At 35.9% G+C, this 20,816-nt stretch overlaps 1 protein-coding gene across 3 annotated transcripts in view; it reads left to right on the top strand.

The window, feature by feature from the left end:
• The window catches only part of LIN28B (lin-28 RNA binding posttranscriptional regulator B), a 116,154-nt gene that overhangs the window by 14,481 nt on the left and 80,857 nt on the right, over nt 1–20,816 (top strand). The gene's annotated exons all lie outside the window — the stretch shown is intronic.

Consider the following 20,816-nt stretch of genomic DNA (forward strand, 5'->3'; position numbering starts at 1 on the left):
TGTCTAGCATATTTTTGCCTAGAAGGCTTTTTAAACCACAAGCTAACTCATAAAATTGGCTAACAATGAAAATAAATTGATACTGATAGATCTAGAAATGTTTTCATTATTTACTTCCTTAGATTGTTCATAAATTCCTTCTTTTGTTTGTTTCAGGATGAGTAAGGAAATGCAGATTCAGTGTGGTAAACACTATAAACTGTAGTGTGAGATTGCTGAAGGGCCCAAGTTTCTTTGTGCTGTAGATATTTGCGCTAGCATTTCTTCATCTTAAAGGGCAATCCCTTTACTTAGCTCCACATGTGTTGGTTTAAGTTTCTCATACTTACTGACCCTAGTTTGAAAAACTTAAGCAGAATGGTCATGGAATCTCACAATTAGCTTAAAGAGGATTTTAGAAGTTATAATATATGTCTGAAAGATAATAAAAATGAATATTGTGTAATACTTACGTTTTATGGAATAAATCAGATATTTTGAATTTTTTGAATGTTATTTATTAAAAGGACAAGCACAAAAATATGACATAATTGCAGACATATTTAAAGTAATATAAAAATGATAAGTATAAGCAATCTTTTGATAGAATACTTGAAAAAGAAAGTTAGAATGTAATCATATATTCCTTTCTATTAGTCTACCCCCTTTCCAGATCAACAAACGTTTATATTTCTTTTGTTTTAGCCTCTTGCTAATGCTAAATTCCCACTACTACCATTCCCGGGGGATAGACCCCAGTTTGCCGTCATTGATCCTAACTCCGGATCATCCAAAGACACTGGTATGCCTCCCCTGTAACAAGGCTTCTGTTCTGCCAACACAAGAGAACCCTTCAGCCATAGCCAATCAATACCGTAGCAATGATAGTGATCAGGACATCAATAACAGAATGATGATAATAGTATCATGTAAGTTTTATAGAGTGTTTGCATGTGCCGAGTGCTGTGCTAAACATTTTACATCCATTAAATTTTCACAGCTCTGAAAGATAGTTACTATTGTTGTCTCATTTTTAAGATGAAAAAAATGATCTTAGAATGGTGAATTGCCTAATTTCACATAGTTGAGCCAGCAGTATGACTCTAGAGCAGTGCTCTTGAATCTCTGGGTTCCAGCCACATTTTTAGCTGTTTTAATTTTATATTAATATGCGTAACTTATGCTAAGTGATTGAGATTCAATTATGAGCCAAAAGCAGACAAGGGATTCTGATTCTGACTTCACAGAGTTTAAAGAACAGTAGGGGAGACAGACAATCAGATCACATAAATGAAAGTAAAATAAAAACCATGATGAGTGCCATGAAGAAAAGGTACATGGTGCTGTAAGAATATAACCGTGAGGGTTCTGACCTAGTTTCAGGATCAGGAAGACTTCTTTGGGGCAGTAAATTTGTGATGGGTGTTGAAAAATGAGTAGGCAAAGAACAAGGAAAAGAATATTCTAGCAGAGAAAGGGGGAATGTACAGAGTCAGGAGGGAAAATGAACATTAGCTTTACAATGTGTTAGGATTACAAAGATCAGTAATGTCCAGTCCGTGTCTTTAAGAAGCTTGCAGTTAGAGTGTGTGTGTGTGTGTGTGTGTGTGTGTGTGTGTGTGTGTGTGTGTGTGTTGCGTGTGTTGTGTATGTGACCAGCAGTTACCACAGAGTGATAAGTGCTAGCATAAGAGCAATAAGGCAGGAATTGCCCATGTTTTTAGTAGTGAGGAAGGCTTTATAAAAGAAGAGACCATTTGAGATTGGCCTTGGAAATACCTAGGAACTTGGCAGCCTGAGAGGGCATTTCATGTTATACTTGTGCAGAGATGAGGAGAGGTGAAAGAGCCTCTAAAGGCCAGTATGTAGGTAGGGTGCCAGGTGCTTGCTGGGTGGAAGCAGCAGGGTAAGGGGCATGGTAGACCAGTGCTGGAAGAAGAAACTCAAGCCAGGGCTGGGCCAGCTTGAGATCAGGCAGGTTTATCCTTGGTCCTCACCCTAAACATTGCTATTTATGAATTTCTTTAAAGTACTCCCTCTCCCCAAAGCTTCATTGGCTATTTGTTTTCAAATAGAATTTAGACGTTTTAGCCAAGCATCCTACCTCTTCATGACCTGATTGAATCTACTTTTCTGTCTTTCCTCTCATACTTATTTGTTTGCTTTGTCAAGTCACAATGTACCCTACACTTCTTTGCCTCTTCCCCTTTGCATAGATAATACTGTCTTTCCCTTAATTTCCTTCCTACAGTCACTTTTGGAAATCACTGCCATCTTTCAGAATCCAGCCCCAAATTTAGATCCTTCTAGCTAGAATTGCTTGCTTCTTATAAACTCCAAAACTCCGTTTGTCATAGATTGTCTTCTGTTACATTTTGTTGTCTTGTATCTCTGACTAAATTGTAAACTCTTGAATTGTCTTACCAAATTTTGTATTTCATGCAGTATATGGGAGCATGCTTTTCATAATTCATACTCAAAACCATTTCTTGAACATTCAAAAAAGTATATTAGGAACATTTTCTCCTATCTTCCATTGGATAAAAAGATATGAATGTTATCCAAGAGAGTGTAAACTCTTCTTTAAGAAAACCTAGTGTTCAACTTATATTCAGTTCCCTTTGACTATCACTCTAACATGTTCATTATGCATCAAGTTACGCATTATGCATCAAGTTACGCATTCTGCTTTTGTGGGCCCAGGATGCTTTGGGGCTTCTGCCCCCTCCCTTTTTTCTTAGCAGAAAAGATGGTGGCTTCTGTGCTATATTTATTACCACAGTTTGCTAAGTCTAAAATGTCTGCAGTTTATTGGAGGGGAAGGACCTTTGTGTCTAATTCTCTATTTAAGTCCAGAAGGCTTGAACTTTATTTTCTTTCCTTGGGTAGAACTTCCACCGGTGACAATTCCTTTCATATATACTGATTTCCAGTCTGGAGGACGTGCCTCTCTCACCCATCCCCATCTCAAACTTTTCATCAAATTGGTTTACTTGGATATGAAAAGTTAGTGTCATTTCTGACTCATGACTCTTCTTTAGCCCTCATGTCCAACCAGTAATTGTTGCTGTTGCCATTTTTATAATCTCAAAATGTCTCACAACTTCCTATCATCTGTACTTGAGATCTAAATGATCAGAGCCCAGTCTTGATTAGCTGCCTAGGGTCCTTACCTAAAAGAACACAGACCTGAAATTTAGGCAAATCAGATAAAGCAGCTTTGGAATTAAAGACAGGCATATGATATGATTTGATGCCGAGGTCTTTCTTCCAGGGGTGAGCTTCTGCAGGTAGATCACTTTCCAGAGGGGATCATGGTGGTAGGCAGTCTCCATCAGGACTTAGCTCCATCAATTCATTCAACAAATAATTATTAAACACCTAATATGTGAGATATAGCAATGAGCAGAAGAAGACAAATGAAAATTCCTTTTTCATGCATTCCCATTCCTCTTTTTTTATCTTCTATCTTCACTGTGAAAAAATAGGAACATAGACTAACAATACTCAATATAGAATACAGTATCTTTTTAAAAATTAATTTAGTTTTGGCTGTGTTGGGTCTTTGTTGCTGCATGCGGGCTTTCTCTACGGTGAGCGGTGAGCAGGAGCTACTTTTCGTTGTGGTGCGCGGGCTTCTCATTGCAGTGGCTTCTCTTGTTGCGGAGCACGGGCTCTAGGTGCGTGGGCTTCAGTAGTTGTGGCATGTGGGCTCAGTAGTTGTGGCACATGGGCTTGGATGCTCCGCGGCATGTGGGGTCTTCCCGGACCAGGGATTGAACCCATGTCCCCTGCATTGGCAGGCGGATTCCTAACTACTGCGCCACCAGGGAAGTCCACAAATGCTATTTTTGAATCATTTGGTTTTTTTGTTTTGTTTTGCTTTTTTTGCGGTCCACGGGCCTCTCACTGTTGTGGCCTCTCCTGTTGTGGAGCACAGGCTCCGGACGCACAGGCTCAGCGGCCATGGCTCACGGGCCCAGCCGCTCCACAGCATGTGGGATCTTCCCGGACCAGGGCACGAACCCGTGTCCCCTGAATCGGCAGGCGGACTCTCAACCACTGCGCCACCAGGGAAGCCCAAATCATTTGTTTTTTATGCTGTTTGCCTAACATTTGTTTTTGCAAATGGGGAAAATAACTCTCAATTCCCTTTGTCAAATCACTGCCAATTATAAATTAGAGAAGTTTAATACTAATCAAATTATAATAGGAAAATAAATTATAAATTGGAAAATTTTATCATCTGGAAAAATTCAGGAAAAAAACAACAGAATCATGTTACTATGTCTTTATTTTCACATGCTAAATATAGAAAGATTGGTATGTTGTATTTATTTTGTATAAAAATTTAGAAGGTCATTATTTAATCTTTGACTAGTTTTCAGTTTTATAGGCAAGTTAATATTTTTTTCTCCTAGCTGATAATGGAATTCAATTCTGCTAACTATATTTAGAGATGACCTTCACTTCTAAAATACATTATTTAAAATTCTGTAATTTAGTTTCTTAAATTTAATAAAATGCCATGAAATAATTATTAAAATTTATCAGTTTGTACAAGTTCTGATGAATCTGTATATATAACCAAAGCATATTAAGTAACTCTCAGTGTTATTTGCAGTTGAGAGAAGGTTGAGTTTTTATTTCTTTTAGAAAGGAAGATGTTTGGCTACAGAGCAAGGAGTAAAAAAGCATTCTGGGCAGGGAAAATGATGCAGATATTAAAAGGGTAAAAACAGTCCTTTTTTTGAGTTTGAAAATTTTGTATGACATATGGAGTTCCCAGGAGCCCCTCTCGACTTGAAATCCCCAAATTGGTTTCAGAGATACACAAAGATATATATTCCTTTTTTACTTTCAGAAGATTATATGCTGACCTAATTTTAAGTGGCAAATATACTGCAGGTCTGTCTGGCATTATAGGCATTAAATACCTATATTAAAGGAACAATTTTCATTTAATATGAAAGGAAACAGCCTTTATTATACCTTCTTTAAATGTTCCTTTCTCAACAGTGGTTCATTCATTATCTGCTTATCCACATATTTATTAGTTGTCACCCATGAATCTTCTTTAAACACTGAGATTCCCCCTCTATACTCAAACTGAATTAACCTTTTCATATCATGCCCACTTAAATTATTGGCCACCCTACTCATTTTCTCAACACAGCCACCAGGAACAGCCCACCCTAATCCTGTGTTATTAATTTTATTCCTACCATATATTTAAACTGCTATCAGTTTCTGCTGTGTATATCATGCTATAAATTTTCTCTTTTCTCCTGGATGTTTGGCCCATTCTTAAGCTAATGCTTATCAGAATTGAGGTTGGATGCCCCAGTAGGTTCTGGAACATCGTATTTTAGCTAGCAAAAATAAAGCATCACAAAGGATGCAGGACATATTCTTCCACATTATAAATTCACCTTAGCCTTTGCTTTCTTTGTGCTATTATTTTCCCATCTGTTCTAAAACACTTCTATTTTAAAATCTTTCACTCATTTTGCTCCTCTCACCACTTTGTGTGTGTCTGTGTGTGTGTTTCTCCTCTTGGTCAACTTCCACCCCCACTCCCTCTTCCTGGTGTAAAGAGCTTCTGTAGGAAATTGATAATCAGTGTCTTTCTGCTTCAAAGTCTTTAACACATGGAGCTGGCTGCTAAGAGAAATTGAACAGGTTCCTGTGATCCTTGTCAGTTTCTCTGATTAATCAATTTTTCTTTACTGGAGAAGCTGCTTTTAACAAAGGAAAACTAGCTTGAAATTTCAATCATTTGCCCATTGCTGCCTAGCTTGCATCTGCTCTTCTTCTGTTCCTATCACTTTACCTTTTTATTATAAACTTTTAATTCTTGGCTTTCAGTTACTTCATTTAAACTGCAGGGTGAAGAGCCAATTTCGTTTAATTTGTATATCCTCCACGATTACAGCTAATTCTAGTACTTGCACAATTTAATTCATAATGCTGCTTCCTATTCAGAAGGGGATGACTGCAAATCAAAATGAGTGTATTTCTTTCCTAACTCTTGTTGACTTTCCTAGGAAAACCAAGGCAAAACAATTCTAAAGCACTTAAAAGGAAATCATGCTGTCATAGAAACTAATGCAATGAGATCTAGAAAAACCAGGGAGAGTTACTATATTGTTTTTTTTATAGGGATATTTCTTTAAACATGTCAAGTGCTATCATACTTAGATACAGAGTTACAAGAATTTGTCTTTAGGTCATGGACAAGTTTGAGCAGCTAGTTAGCCTGATAATAAGGTTATAAGATCTGATGAAAAAATTTTACAGAATGACCAAAATGTATTTGGACTATTCCTTAGACACTATATAAAGGTGTTTGCACATAGTGATATTAGCTATAGATAGGACTGTCATAGGAAGGAGTTAATTTGAATGGCCTCAGGCTCAGTGGTGAGATTGAACTATGGCTAATGCTCCAAAGCATGTTTTGCAAACAAGTAGTTTTATGGTGTTTTAGGAAGTGTTCCCTGGAAGGGAAAAAAAGTCCTTATTCAGTAAGTTTGGGAAATTCTTGGTTACACAAAGTTAATATATGACTTTTCAATGCCTTATTATGCTAAAGTATGCTATCAGCCTCCAAGATAAAGATGTAGAATGTGGTATTTTTACCTACTTGTTGAATACTGGCACATTGGTACCTCTTTTTTGTTTGTTTTTTAAAGAATCATCTCATGGGACATAGTTCCATGGGAATAAGCTCTGAGAAATTCTTGGGTTATGGTCAAGAATTAATTAATATTAGTTAATTATCATATTATTGTGTAATAATACTGTGTATCAATAAATATTAATATCTTTACTCTTTAGCTCATAATTTATCCTTAAGTTGAAAGAAGGTAAAGGTCTTTTAAACATCTTATAAACATTTTTAATGATATATTTTTATTTTACAAAACCGGAAATATAAATAATATTCAAGACATCCAGAAAAGCTGGGAGAAGGGGGGTGGTACATCATATAAAAATAGCCTAATAGATGAACTAAAATCAGGTATTTATAAAACATTAGCCGTGCATCTGGGCATTTAAAGGAGAGTGAAGATAGCTCAAGATTGGTAAATGTTATTGATGGTGATGGTATAAGAAAGCTGAAATTTGGCCGGGGAAAGTGGAATAAAAAGAAACAAGTGGTACACATTTGTCTTTCACTAGCAGCTTCTGGGAATGGCCTCTGGCCTGGGGCACCTGGCTTCCCCATTTTTTTTTTTTTTCTTTACTCTTTTAAAATTGAAGACTTCCCTGGTGGCGCAGTGGTTGAGAGTCCGCCTGCCGATGCAGGGGACACGGGTTCGTGCCCCGGTCCGGGAAGATCCCACATGCCACGGAGCAGCTGGGCCCATGAGCCATGGCCGCTGAGCCTGCGCGTCTGGAGCCTGTGCTCCACAACGGGAGAGGCCACAACAGTGAGAGGCCCGTGTACCACAAAAAAAAAAAAAAAAAAAAATTGAGCTATAGTTGATGTACAATATTATATGTTACAACTGTACAACATAGTGATTCATAATTTTTAAAGGTTGTAGTCCATTTATAGTTATTATAAAATATTGGCTGTACTCCTTGTGTTATATAAAATATCCTTGTAGCTTATTTATTTTATATATATTAGTTTGTACCTCTTAGTCTCCTTCCCTATCTTGGCCCTCCCGCTTCCCTCTCCCCATTGGTAACCACTGGTTTGTTCTATCTGTGAGTCTGTTTCCTTTTTGTTATATTCACTAGTTTGTGTTATTTTTTTCAAATTCACATATATGTGATATCACATGGTATTTGTCTTTCTCTGATTTGACTTATTTCACTTAGCATAGTGCCCTCCACGTCCATCCATGTTGTTGCAAATGGCAAAATTTCATTCTTTTTTATGGCTGGCTGCCTTTTTTGAGTAGCAGCAGAGTTTGCTTGAAGGCAGCTACCCCAGTTATTCAACAGGACTATATCAGGTGTACTCTCCTGGCAAACTTTGGTATCCTAGAGTAGTGATACCAGGCTTTTTTTTTTTTAATTTCTGATCTCTTGCAGACCAAATACCATTGTACAAATGCTTTTCTTAGTTTGTATACTTGTCATGGTCCAGTAATGAACAGCTTACTTACCAGCGCTGATCTTCAGACTGCACCAGCACTGTTACTAGATTATCACCACTTCTACCCTGCTCTCAACTTGAAAATGTCTCACCACTTACAACTGCCAAAAGTTCTTCCTACTGAGGACTAAACCTTTTATTCTACAACTAGAGAAAAAAGTGATTAAAAAATATAAATGCTGTTTCTGTATCAGAGATTGTAATTTTGGTAATTTGTGGACCAGTAAACATTTTTTTTTTAAATTTTGGCTGTACTGGATCTTCATTGCTGCATTCGGACTCTTCGTTGCAGGCTTCTCTCTAGTTGCGGTGTGTGGATTAGTTGCCCTGTGGCATGTGGGTTTAGTTGCCCTGTGGCATGTGGGATCTTAATTCCCCAACCAGGGATCAAACCCGCATCCCCTGCATTGGAAGGCGGGTTCTTAAGCACTGTACCACCAGGGAAGTCCCTGGACCAGTAAACGTTAAAAAAAAAAAAAAAATAGCGTGATTTGGTAAATGTTTAATAACTGACTTTCCAAAAAACATTGAGTGTGTCTTATAAGTTTTACTGATATAAAGGATGTAGAATACAATTTACAAATAATAATACATGTATAATACTCTTTATTATAAATTCCATGTGGCCAGTTGATTCTCACAGAATACCTTCCTTGATTTTTTTTTCCTGAACTCTTGTATCTGTAGCCAAACTCTGCTTGCAATTGATGAACAAGTGTAGTACTTACACGAATATTAAGTGATTTTTATACTAATGAGTTAGCACAAAAGTAAGACAAAAATGATGTATGTCAGAACTTTATTGTGATTGTTTTTGATGACTTGGATAACAGTTTTTGAATATTGTAAAATATTTCCTCAGCTTTTTCGCTGTTCACAATGTAACAGCTATAGACATGAATCACTGTTATATTTAATCTGTATTGTTAACATTTTCTTCATCACTTTCCTAAGTGTCTAGACAATCAGCAAAACAATACATCATGCCATGATTTGTAGTACTTACCAGTTTCCATGGTATGAACATCATGGCCAATTTCAAGCTATCAATGTAATGTCAGTGATGTGGAGTTGGAAGAAAGGCACAGTGACACACCATTATGTAGTAGTTCCACTGTACAGATTCAAAAGATGTAAATAACCTCACAATGTAGGTAATAGTAAAATGTAGTAAAATAATTAGGGAGTAACAACTTTTTAGTAATTTTTTTACCATTTTTCCATACAATTCATTTAATTTTATCTTTATACTTTAATATTCAATAGTGGCTGTATTTAACAACCATCTCATGGGATTCATACAAATTTAACAATGAGGTGTCTTCAGCTGGTACAAGGCAGCTCCAGCACACTGCTGCATTGCTGTTTTTTATTTTGCCATGTAAGGACATTTGTAATTACTGTAAGTTCGTGGGAAGGATACCATCTCTGAATAAAGGAAAAGCCCTAAGAAAGACAACTTGCAAGCATCGACATTGTTCTTATGTTCTACATTTCTGCAATGAAGTATTTAAAATATCATCTGAGTTCCCACACAGCTGTATGGGAACCACTATCCTGGATAGTTTAGTAGCATTCAGATGAAGCTAATTTTTATTTAAGTGTAGTGAGTACATACCAGGGATCACTCAGATACTTTTCTGTTTTGGTAGGGATAGGAGTTACTGTTAGTCTTAAGAATTTCATAATCTGAATGGATGAGGAGAGACACTCACAGATAAGAAAGAATGTAGAAAACAAACCCCAAAGACTTAAAATTTTGTGTAGGCTTTTATTTTTTTTAACCTTGCCCATTGCATTGGTAGGTAGATGCTCTGTTAAGAGCTATTATTATGCTAGGGTTGTTATTTTTGAGCTGTAGGATAGTCCTTGAGCACTACTTTGCACTACTTCCTGCAGTTTATGAGGTATACATTTTTTTACACTTCTCTTCCCCCTCTTTTCCTTCCTCCCACTTCAATACTGAATTAGCTTTCTATTACCACAAACTTAGTGGCTTTAAAACAATACCCATTTATCAGTTCACAGTCTATAGGTCGGAAGTCTGGTGCAGTGTGGCCGGGTTCTCTGTTGCTGGGTGCTCAGAATAACACAAGGCTGAAACCAAGGTGTCAGCCAACTTGTTCTCATCTGTAGCTCAGGGCTCTCTTTCTATTTGTATTGCTGGTACAAATTAGTTCCTTGTGCTTATAGAACTGAAGTGTCCATTTTCTCATTGGCTATGAGCCAGGTACCACTGTCAGCTCCTATAGGCCATATTTACATCCTTGCCTGGTGGACCCAACATCTTCATGTCAGCAGTGGTGGGTCTTGCCTGCTTCCAGTCTCTCTGACTTCCCCTTTTGTTACCAGCCAGAGAAAATTTTCTGCTTTTTAAAAACTCATGTGATTATATAGAGCCCCAAACACACCCCATAATCTCTCTTTTGATTAACTCAAAGTCAACTGGTTAGTAACTGTAATTATATCTGTGTAACATAATCACAAGAGTGATATCCCATCATCTTCACAAAGGAGAGAATTATTTGAGGGTTAGGGATAATTGGGAGTGACAGAATTCTGTCTGCTACAAATACTAAATACATCATATCTCATTTAAACATAATGATGGCTATGTTAAAACTTTCCATATAGTGATAAAACTTTAAAAATTATATCTGAACTTCATAGCTGTTTCCTTCAGAATAGAAATTAATTTTTAGTATACATAAAATTTAATGTCTTGAATTAGTATCTTAAAATAATGAAGCGAAGTTATTAACATTTAAAAATAGTGAAGTAAAATAGTGAAGACAAGGTTGTACTGTATTTAATTCTTAAGTCTAAGTAGTAATTATTTACTTAAAATATATTAATAAAAGAGACAACTTACTTTGAACATTATCTGAATGTTGGTTTAGAAAATCAGTTCAAAGGTATTTAAACATTATGTAAAAATGAAGTATCTAATACAGTTGTATAAAATATAGAGCCTTGTGCCTGAACAGGTAGTCCAACTAATATGCCTACTGAAGAAGAGGGAGTTTCACCAAGGTAGAGGGAAAAAGGTTGAAACTCATAGTAAATAAAGATTATTCTTTATTGAAAAACCTGGCTTATAAGGAAATAGTTAACCAAAGGCTTATGGCAAAATTTATTGCATTATTGATAATGCAAATATCGACACGAAGAAAAATGTACAAAAATCAGCCTATGGTTGAATTATGGTATGTCCCTACAGTGGAAAAACTTGGACCTATTCATTCATCCAGTATTTATTGAATACCTACTATGTGCCAAACACTTTGCTCAGCTCTGAATAAAATAATATATTAGCCATCAAAAAATAATTTGAAGAATAACTGATGACTTAGAATATGTTCATTATGAGGTGTTAAGTGCTATAAAACTAAATTTATTAAATACAATTCTAGGTCTATTAACTGATATGCACAGAAAAAATTGAAGAAAATAAATGCATTTTAAAAAGATAAATTTTGATTTTTCCTTATTTTTTCTTAGTCATGATTACGAAGAGGTTGTATACCTTTCTTTCTTAGCTACTCCCAGCATTTACACTCTGGTGATCTGTAAAACATTGCTGAGTTCATGTAACAGCTGTGTTACATGTCTGTTGTGACTTTTGACATATACATTTATTTTGACAATTTTTTTTTTAGTATTGTAAGCTGCTGTGTATTAAAACTTAGTGTAATCTATAGCATGGAATACTTTTCTGATGCCATAGAGTTTAATATTATGTTTTTACTAAGTTATTCAGAAAACAAATCTCTCAATAGAAAAAAGTGAAAAAAAGAGGAAAATGCCTTTTTACTCAAAAGGGAGAGGAAAATAGCATGGTTTGATTATTTTGGAGAGAGCAAAAGCCCTCTATTCAGGGGGAAGGAGGGGGGGAGGAAGTGGGAAAGGCAAATCACAATTAGGAAGTTTCTAATAAGGGTCAGACACTGTGTAATGCAAATTTGTTTCATTTTATTTAATCTTGGTATTCATCTGGGTTAGATATTATTTCATTTTAAAATGAGAAGATTGAAGCTCAGGTTAAATAAACTTGACTGATGTCATAGAATTAGTAAGTGCCAGAGCTGGTATTCTCATCTGTGACAACAGAGCCTTTCCTATTATATTTTCGGTGGGAGAATGGAAATTTAATTTAATTGTATGTTTTCAGTAGTTATATAGTTTCAGTGGAGATTTTAGATGTGAAAGGACCTAGAGAACTATGTAAAATGTCTTTTTTATAACGAAAGCATCTTTCCATCCAACACCTGAGGTTTGATTTAGTGGTGAGAGTTGAAAAGCAAAGGACGTTATAAATTAATACAGACTTACGGGCTTCCCTGGTGGTACTGTGATTAAGAATCCTCCTCACAATGCAGGGGACATGGGTTCGAGCCCTGGTCCGGGAAGATCCCACATGCCGTGGAGCAACCAAGCCTGTGTGCCACAACTACTGAAGCCCGCACGCCTAGAGCCCATGCCCCACAACAAGAGAAGCCATCGCAGTGAGAACCCCATGCACTGCAACGAAGAGTAGCCCCCGCTTGCCGCAACTAGAGAAAGCCCACGCGCAGCAACGAAGACCCAACACAGCCAAAAATAAAAAATAAATAAATTTAAAATATATACATATAGACTTACTATAAAGAAAATCAACTTAAGATGCCAAAGTTAGGTATTTTATTTTTTATTACTATTTTAAAAATATTTATTTATTTTGGCTGTGCCGGGTCTTAGTTGCGGCATGTAGGACCTTTAGGATCTTCATTGCGGCATGTGGACTTCTTAGTTGTGGCATGTGGGATCTAGTTCCCCAACCAGGGATTGAACCCGAGTCCCCTGCCTTGGGAGCACAGAGTCTTACCCACTGGACCACCAGGGAAGTCCCTAAAACTAGGTATTTTATTTTATTTATTTATTTATTTATTTAATTTTATTTTATTTCTTTTTGGCTGCATTGGGTCTTCATTGCTGCACGTGGGCTCTCTCTAGTTGCGGCATACAGGCTTCTCATTGTTGTGGCTTCTCTTGTTGCAGAGCACGGCTCTAGGTGCGCAGGCTTCAGTAGTTGTGGCATGAGGGCTCAGTAGTTGTGGCTCGCGGGCTCTAGAGCGCAGGCTCAGTAGTAGTGCACGGGCTTAATTATTCCGTGGCATGTGGGATTTTCCCAGACCCGGGCTCAAACCCGTGTTCCCTGCATTGGCAGGAGGATTCTTTACCACTGCGCCACCAGGGAAGTCCCAAACTAGGTATTTTAGATTTTGCATTGCATAATTATTCTTCTAGTTTATGTTTCTATGAAGGAAATATTTAGGGCTATACTGTTCAATATGATTATCACTTATAAAATACAGCTCTTTAAATTTAACTTCAATTAACATTTGAAATTTAGTTTCTCTGTTGCAATAGCCACATTTCAAGTGCTCAGTAGCTGCATATGACTAGTAGCTGTTGTGTTGCACAGTACAAATATAGGACCTTTCCATCATCACAGAAAGTTCTGTTGGACAGTGCTGACTTAGATTCTTCATTTTTATTTTATTGAAAATAATTGTTTACTAGCTGTCAGGTTAACTTCTAATTGAAAAAATTTTTACCTGTCTAATAAAGGTAGTCATACCATAGTTTTCCCATTTATATTTCTTTGGGATTGGAAGAAAATTAGAAATTGATTAAGGCGTTTATTAATGGCTTTTAAAAAACTTTTAAAATTGATTTTTGTGCTTAATATTTAAAGACATATATAGCTGTAGTTCATCCATATTCTTATATGGATATTCATATATCCATAATTATATTGTATAGTATTCTCTTATATGAATATACTATATTCTATTATCATTATTATTAATCAATTTGATTTTTAAATTTTTTGCCATTATAAACGATACGTACTGAACATTCTCTTACAAGTCTTCAGGTACACATATGCAAGAATTTTTCTAGACTATATCTAGAAAAAAATATTTGAGTCATAAGGTATGTGTATTTTCAACTTAAGAAATGCTAACTTGTTTTCTAAATGCTAAATTGTGGTTATATCAATTTCTACTCTGAGATTCTGAAGTTGTTTTCCTATATCAATTTCTACTCTGAGATTATAAAGTTGTTTTCCTTCATTTTGTTTTTAAACCTTTAAAATATTTTCTTTCACATTTATGTCCCTGATTTTATGTGTTTAATTTTTTTAAAGATTTATTTATTATTTAATATTTATTTTATTGTTGGCTGCTTCGGGTCTCAGTTGCAGCACACTTGATATTTGTTGAGGCATGCGGGATCTTTCGTTGTGACGTGGGCTTCTCTCTAGTTGTGGCCTGCGGGCTCTCTCTTCAGTTGTGGTGTGCAGGCTCCAGGGCACGTGGGCTCTGTAGTTGTGGCGTGCGGGTTCCAGAGTGCGTGGGCTCTGTAGTTTGCAGCACATGGTTTCTCTAGTTGAGGTGTGCGAGCTCGATAATTGTGGCACGCGGGCTTAGTTGCCCTGCAGCATGTGGGATCTTAGTTTCCTGACCCTAGGGATCAAACCCACATCCCCTACATTGCAAGGCAGATTCTTTACCACTGGACCACCAGGGAAGTCCCTATGTGTTTATATTAATTAGCATTATTAAGATTATTTTTATTGTTGAATAAGTAGCCAGTGTTTAATTTGTTCATTTCAGGATTTAAAAGGTAGGATCTTAAATCTTGTTTATTTCTTGTGAGCATCAGTACAAGCAGCAATTCGGAAAGTCGTAAACTGATCATCTTATAACGTTTCTTTTTCTTTTAGCATTTTGCAAAGAAGTTATTTATCTCTAAAGATGTCTTTAAGGTACACCAGTCCTTGATAGAACATCCTTTAACTTTTAGCCTTACTTTTTTTTTTCCTATGAATTAAAAATTTGTAATAGTATAGAGAGGTCCTGTTTACTCTTCACCCAGTCTCCCCAAGTGGTTACATCTTACGTAACTATAGTACAATATCAAAACATTAAAACAATTTCAAAATATTGGCATTGGTACAATGTGTGTAAAGCTCTATGAAATCTTATCACATGTGTGGCTTCGTGTAACCACCATCACAGTCAGGATACAGAACTATGTGAAATGGTGTAGCACCAGGAAGATTCTTTGTGGTGATAGCCTTACTCTTACGATTCATGGAAAAATTATTTCTTTTGCTGTGAATTAGCAAATCAATTATTTAACTTATTTATGTAGTTCTGTTTTGTGTCGGGCATGGTGTTAAATGCTCAGGATACAAAGCTGAATTAACTCAGGTCGTGGCTCTGTCTTCAAGGAGCTTACAGTTCAGAATAGGAGAAAAAGCTGTATATACAGAAGTGCATTAAAGTGATGTAGATGCTGTCAGGAATTACAATGGAATTCAAAAGGGGAATATATGCTTGATTTGTCAGGGTGTTAAAAAATATTTTATGTGCAGTGATTGTTAAGCTGAGTCTTGTAAGAGGAGAGTGTTTGTCAGTCAGACATCTAGGGAAGTGATTCTCAGCAGTGGGAGCATTATACCCAACGCCTAGCATTTTTAGGACATTTCATATAGTTGAATATGGCTTAAGGTTGAGGGGACAGTACAAGAGAGTCAGTTGAAGAGGTGGGAGGTTTGGCCTTCAACTTAATGACACTGGGGAGCCATTGAAGGATTTTAAGCAAGGAACTAATTTGAGCAGGTTTTCAGTCTAGATGGTTTTGTACAATATTATATTGAAGATGAATTTGAGGGAGGTAAGAGAACTACAGTTTACGGGGGAGGGTGGTAAGGACCTTAACTAAGGTAGTAATACTGGGTATAAACAGGAAGATGAGAGATGTTAAGAAAAACATTAAAAAGACTCAAGATTTGGTAAACTGTTAGTTGTAGAGGAAAGTCTAGATTTCTAACTTGGGTGAGTGAATGGGACAGACACAGGTTTGGGGGCCCAGATACTGAGTTCTGTTTTAGATATGTGAGTGTGAGAGCCTTGTAACCATCCAATTGGATAGATCCATGTGGATCTTAGAAGGCTGGATTATAGTTATCACTTTAGAAGTCATCAGATTTAGGTGGTAGTGAACATGAGGTGGATAGCATCACAGAAGAAAATGTGACTGGCAAGAAAAGGATCCAGGAACAGAATTTGGGGATGTACCAATAAATAAAAGGGATTAATGACATATCTGTGTGTTCCTTCTTTGTAGTGAAATAAAGATATAAATGTTTGGATCCACAAGGAGCTTATCTGTTTTTTATGGAATTAAGGAACAAATGTCTATTTGCTTATGTTGGAAGCACATTTACTTAATGTATAAGTAAATGCATAAAATGTAATATGAACTGTAAAAGTATATACTGAAACTAAAAGTAGTTTGGTTTCAGATAATAGGCACTTTTAGTTAATAGGTGATTTGAACAAGATTCAAAAAAGCATTATATAATTATATATATGTAAATGCCATCAGGAACACACTTGAACAACAACAACAAAAAATTGTATATATGAACTTGAGGCAGCAAGGGACATGGCACATCATGTGGAACCTTGGAGCATCTCAGTTAAGGGGGGTGTTAGAAAAGACTTATAGGACTTGGGTTTATGTTAGGTGATTTGGGAAAAGGGTCAAGGAAACTGGGGTTTGCTCTGGAATGGATGCTGTGAGAAGAAAGCAATCATTCTGTGGTTGGGTATCTTAATAGTACTTCTCTAGAAGGCAAGAAGAACACAGCGGGGCTATGACTGGAATTGGTAAGGAAGCAGACACATTATCCAGAAAAGGGGAGTGTTTGACCATTTTTGGGTTTGGACAGTATTTTTGTTTCTTGTTTTTGTTTCTCTTCAGGTAAAATCATAGAGTGGCCTTGTCTGAAATCGTTTGTGTTGAGAATGAAGTGTTTTGCTATGCACACACTGGTGTAGCTCTGAGTGCCAAGCCAGCATCACAGCGCCTGACTCAAGAGTGACAGGCCAGCCCCTAGCTGTCAGGGGCTGCTTTTGTCTTTCTCAGTCTATAACGGTGATAAGGGAAGAGGAGAATTTAGCTAGGGCGTGGTGGCAAAGATAAATGTTGGGTGTCGTTAGGAATTACTCTAGTTAAGTTTGTAGTTGGAGGACAAGGAGGATAGTAAGTAAGGGAGGTTAGGAAGAGTGGAACGGTAAGGAGAGGCCATTGGTGAATGGTTTTAAATGATCAACTTAGAATATAGTTCAGGTAGATTCCTAAACCAGGTTACGGTATGATGAAATGAATGTTTGTGAATGATACAACTGTTTTTAAAATTATTAACTACCTAAAAATGATTTTAATGAAAATTTCACCTTGCCTATAACTTAAAATAGCTATTTTTCTTAAAAATACTTGTCCATATACTTCCTTACACTGTTATAGTTATAATTTTATATTCTGAGCTTTAAAACGTTTTTGTTCAGTGTACCATTGTACACTTTATTCTGTGTCTTTACCTTGTTTGAAGATCATTCCAATAGTTGTATGTGAGGCTATCAGTTTTTTCAGAAAGGGAAAGACAGTAAAAGCAGTGATATAAAGGAAATGGCAAACATTTTGGAGGAGGAATTAATGAGCCTCTATTACTGATAAATAGAGTAAAGGAAGAGAAGAATAAAAAATTCTGAACCCTTGACAGTGACAAAATTGAACTACACCTATATACATAGTTTCTTTGTTGGATAATAGAGTATCAACAAAAGTATATAATACCCACCAATGCTGTTTCTATAAGATATCCTGAAAGTTGCAAGTTATGCCTGATTATTAAAATAATAATGTGTTTTTAGGCTGAAAGATTTGACATTTGGTGACAGTGGTGAAAAATAATGACGGTGGTAGAGTTTGCTAGTGGTAGGAAGTTCATACTTATACCGAACTCAGAATTTGTAATCTGCGTGTAGCTGGATTCACATCCCATAAAAATTAGTCTAAGAGCATTAATGAAGGCCTCCACTTCCGGGTTTCGATGCCTAGCGTCCCCATTAGCGTTGGTGGTATTCATCGGAAGCAGCACTAGCCTTTCATCCTTAATTTATTCCCTGGTGCCTTTTTGATAAGGTTGTCTTCTTTAGATGCCTTCGAAAAAACTGTCTTATTTATACACAGTAATAAACTGAGGAGAGAAAGGTTCCATTATTGGAGAAGTCTGATTGTTCAGCTTGTTTTAAATGTTTTTATACTGTAAAACATAAGTACTTTTGTTATCCACCCAATTTGTTTTAATCATATATAGAATAGGTTTAGATACAAAAATGTAATACAAATAAAACCGTATTATAACAGAATATTAAAGTTAACATGCCTAATTCGTGGCTCATAATTTTAAGAAGTATTTCATGTAAAAATTCATAAGGAAAAAATTTAGAAATGGTTGAAGTTCATTGCAGTACAATTTATTGTATAATTCAAGTCCTGAGACTACATTTATTTCATTCATAAAACATAAAGTTCATAAAAGAAGGATGTAAAATTATTTATCATTTTATTTAGATTTTTCAGTGTTAAACTTTAGCAGGAAACATACTTAGCAATGAATATACCCTAAAATAGTTTAGGATTAGATGATTTACTTCATCTAATTTTACTCTTAGTATAATAGTTTAATTTATTGTTAAAATATAGACAATAATAACCAAGTGGTTATTTGTGACTTAAAACTTTTTTGACCTTTGCCATTTATATTTAGCTGCTTTTTTGTCTCCATATGTGCCGGCTGTGTCATGATACAGCTGCATGTATAAAAATTTAATTTGTTCTTGCTCGTTTATTTCCTCTTAGGATCCAATATCACTATCATTCACTGACATTGACACTTAAAGTCAATTTTATATTTAGATGACCTATTGTTTATAAAAGTAATGACGGCTGTTTAATGAGTGAAATCTTTTATTCCAAATATATTTTAGTTTCATAAACTACAGTTTAGTTACACATTGGAGTCGTACATTCAAGTAAAGTGAGTAAATTATGTATAAATTAATATGTATATATCTGAAGGATAGAGTAAACCAGATTTTTTTAATATTATGCTTGACCATGGATCTTTTTCATGTTAACTCTATTTTAATTTTTAATTAGATTTTAAAAGCTTGTAGAAAATTGTTAGGAAATTAAAACACAGATTGCAAAATAAGAAAATTATTTGCAGTGCAGAGGCAAAAGGTTACTATCTTTGCAGTGTAAAGAAGTCTTGTGACTTAGTAAGAAAATACAAGCATCCTCGTAGAACATGGGCAAAGGACAGGAACACAGAAATTCGTAGAAGTATAAATAGAAATGAAAGAAATGTAAGTTTAAGACAGCATTTAATGGATTAAAGTTTGGCAAAGTTATTTATTTTAATGATCATACCTGATATTAGTAAAGTTGCAGAGAAATGGTCAGTCTCATATACCTCTGGCAGAGATATATACTGATACAAATTTCTAGAGTATAATTTGGCAATACATGTCAAAAGCCTGTAAGTAAGGATGGATGTACACAAACGTTTTTATCATAGCACTTTTTTTTTCTTTTTTGTCTGTGTGGCATGCAGGATCTTAGTTCCCCGACCAGTGATCCATCCCGCGCCCCCTGCAGTGGAAGCGCGGAGTCTTAACCACTGGACCTTCAGGGAAGTCCCTCATAGCACTTTTTATAAAAGGAAGCAACTAAATGTTCATCATTAGGTAATTAGTTAAATTATGAACATCCACAAAATGTAATATTGTGTAGCCAGTTTTTTAAAATGATGTTTTCAAACTTAGATTGTTAACCTTTATTCAGAAATGCCCTTGATTTCTTTGGAGGAAGTTTGAGGACCCTGGGAATGGGGGAGGCTGAACACAAGTTAATTCTGCTTCAGCCACAGCAGCTTTGTCTCTATTTGTTTTTGGTTTTGTTTTTATTAAAGTGTAATTGACTTACAATATTATATTTGTTTCAGATGTACAACATAGTGATTCGATATTTTTATACACTACAAAATAATCACCACAAGTCTAGTAACCATCTGTCCCCAGAGTTACTACAATATTGCTCACTATATCCCCTTTGCTGTACATTACATCCCCATGGCTTGTTTACTTTATAACTGGAAGTATATGCCTTTTAATCTCCCTGACCTATTTCACTCATCAACTCTCCTCTCTGCTCTCTGGCAACCATCAGTTTGTTCTCTGTATCTGTGAGTCTGTTTTGTTATCTTTGTTTGTTTTGTTTTTTAGATTCCACATGTAAGTGAGATGGTACTGTATATGTCTTTCAAGTGTCTGACTTACTTCACTTAGCATAATACTCTCTGGGTCCATCTATGTTGTCACAGATGGAAAGATATCACACTTTATTAGGGCTGAGTAATATTCCATTGTGTGTGTGTGTGTGTGTGTGTGTGTGTTTGTGTGTGTGTACCACATTTTCTTTATTCATCTGATGAAGGACACTTAGGTTGCTTCCGTATCGTGGCTATTACAAATAATGCTGCAGTGTATATAGGAGTGCATATATCTTTATGAATTAGTGTTTTTGTTTTCTTTAGACATACCCAAAAGTGGAATCTCTGGATCATATGGTAGTCTATTTGTTTTTTATACAGAAGTTTCAAATAAGAGTCTGCCTGGAGAAAGGGTAGGAAAGTGTACTTGCAGCTTTAAGAGGTTCAGTGCAGTGGAAAGTTGCTCATGTTACTGTGCTAAATGAAAGATAGTAGAGTATAAAACATTGGGTTATAATACGATCTCAATGTTTGAAAAAAGATCTC

This window comes from Neophocaena asiaeorientalis, unplaced genomic scaffold (assembly GCF_003031525.2).
Source record: "Neophocaena asiaeorientalis asiaeorientalis breed wild unplaced genomic scaffold, Neophocaena_asiaeorientalis_V1.1 scaffold105, whole genome shotgun sequence".
NCBI classification, from domain to species: Eukaryota; Metazoa; Chordata; class Mammalia; order Artiodactyla; family Phocoenidae; genus Neophocaena; species Neophocaena asiaeorientalis.